Below are 2,671 nucleotides of genomic sequence, written 5' to 3'. Positions count from 1 at the left end.
TGGCGAGGGAATAAGAAACTTGAATTTGTGTGTGAATAAAGCAACAAAAAGGCAAATTTAAGCATACATTGTGACTTTTCCCTCATGTCGTGTGCAACACTGAAAGTATTTTAAATCGGAAATCGACGATAGTGAGACATCAGAGAATCTACAAAAAAATTGTAAAATATTTTAGGAGGTAAGAGTTTCAAAAATTATTCGTTTTTTGAAACATTTATTTGCAGTCTCTTCAAATAAAAAGAGAAGCTTTAAGTAGAAATTCCAAAAATTTTCGCATTCGATATTTAAGCTTTTCAGGAAAACCGAAAAAATCTGCAAATTCGATCTAAATTTGGTATTTTTTGGGCCCATCTTTTAAATTAAACTTGAAAATTGAATCCAAATTAATCGTTTCGAAAAATTTCAGTGATTTTTTGGTTTGTTTTAGGCGATTTAGATAAAATGAGGCTAGTATTTTAAACAATTTAAATCTGTTTTTAGCAATTTTTACCTAAAGATTTAGTACTTTTCTTCAATTTTTATCAAAAAAAAAAAAACAAATTAGGCGAACACCTTAAAAATGAGGCTAATATTTTAAACAATTTAAATCATTTAAAACATTTTTTTATTTTACAAAACTTTGTAAAAAAATGACCACATTTTGGTCCAAACTATTACTTCCTTAAATATTTTATACAATCTTTTTTTAACACCTTGTATTTATATTCAGTATTGTTCATTTTTTGTTTTTTTCTGTTTTATCTGTATATTTATCAAAATATTGTTTTTTATGTCTTTCATAGCGTTTTCTTTGTCATTTCATTTTTAGCTACTCAACTTTTCAGGAAAAATAGGAAAAATCTGCAAATTCGATATAAATATGGTCTTTTTTGAGCCCATCTTTTAAATTAAACTTAAAAATTGTGTCCAAATTAACGCTATTTGCGTTCCTTTCAAAAGAATTAGCTCATTTTTGCGTCAAAATTTTTACAAAACAAGCCAAAAAATCACTAAATTGAAGTAATTTTTTGGTTTGTTTTCAGGCGATTTAGGTAGTTTTGAGTTAGAAAACTTTTTTATTTAGTAAGATTTTGTCAAAAAAACCAACCCTGGAAACTTTTGAATTAAGTTGAAATTGATATTATTTAAAATTTGGGTCGCTTCTAGCGATTTAGGCAATTTCTGTGTCAGAAATATATTTACTTACCTATTTTGCAAGTTTTTGTCAAAATTGGCCGAAAATTCACCAAATTACGTCCAAATTGGTGTTTTTGTTTTCTGTTGATGAATTTAGGTCGTGTTTGTACCACAATTATAGGAGATATAGTCAAAACAAACCTAAGAAATCATTGATTTAGATTGAAAAGTATGTTGTTATTGACTTTTTAAATGACTTAGATTTTAAGTTTTGTCAAAAATGTGTTAAAAAAATCAATAATTCGTTTAGTTTTAGCCTGTTTTTAGCAATTTTTTACCTAAAGATTTAGCTACTTTTCGTTAATTTCTATCAAAAAAAAACACGAATTAGATCAAAAATTACGTTATTTTTGCCGTTTCGAGTGATTTAGATAGTTTTCATTCCAAAAATAGACGTATTTTGCAATATTTCATAAAAATAATTGTAAGCTAATATTCTAAACAATTTAAATTATTTTTGTCAACATTTTTTTATTTTACAAAACTTTTTAAAAAATGACCATATTTTGGTCCGTACTATTACCTCCTTAAATATTATATACAATCTTTTTTTAACACCTTGTATTTATATTCAGTATTGTTCATCTTATGTTTTTTTAAGTTTTGTCTGTATATTTATCACAATATTGTGTTTTATGTGTTTCATATTTTGGTCCGTACTATTACCTCCTTAAATATTATATACAATCTTTTTTTAACACCTTGTATTTATATTCAGTATTGTTCATTTTATGTTTTTTTAAGTTTTGTCTGTATATTTATCACAATATTGTGCTTTATGTGTTTCATAGCGTTTTTACTTTTTTACATGTCATTTCATCATTAGCTACTCAAATTTTTCAGGTGAAACGAAAAAATCTGCAAATTCGATCTAAATTTGGTCTTTTTTGAGCCTATTTTTTAATTAAACTTAAAAATTGAGTCCAAATTAATGTTGTTTTTGTTCGTTTCAAAAGATTTAGCTCATTTTTGGGCAAAATTTTCTCAAAACAAGACAAAAAATCACCAAATTGTAGTAATTTTTGGTTTGTTTCCGGCGATTTAGGTCGTTTTGAGCTTGAAAACTTTTTTATTTAGTAAAATTTTGTCCAAAAAACCAACCCTGGAAACTTTTGAATTAAGTTGAAATTGACATTATTTAAAATTTGGGTCGCTTCTAGCGATTTAGGCAATTTCTGTGTCAGAAATATAATTACTTACCTATTTTGCAAGTTTTTATCAAAATTGGCCAAAAACTCACCAAATTACGTCCAAATTGGTGTTTTTGAGTTCTTTTGATGAATTTAGCTCGTTTTTGTACCACAATCCTGGGAGATTTAGTCAAAACAAGCCAAAGAAATCATCGAATTTTATCGAAAAGTATGTTGTTTTAGCCTTTTTAAACGACTTAGATTAGAAGGGATTAAAAAATCAATAATTCGTTTAGTTTTAGCCTGTTTTTAGCAATTTTTATCTAAAGATTTAGCTACTTTTCTTCAATTTTTATCAAAAAAAA

This window comes from Tribolium madens, unplaced genomic scaffold (genome assembly GCF_015345945.1).
Source record: "Tribolium madens isolate multiple individuals breed KSU strain unplaced genomic scaffold, Tmad_KSU_1.1 Scaffold_3;HRSCAF=73;Tcas5.2_LG2, whole genome shotgun sequence".
NCBI lineage: Eukaryota > Metazoa > Arthropoda > Insecta > Coleoptera > Tenebrionidae > Tribolium > Tribolium madens.
The sequence above is the reverse complement of the archived record's forward strand: the minus strand, read 5'-3'. Positions refer to the sequence as shown.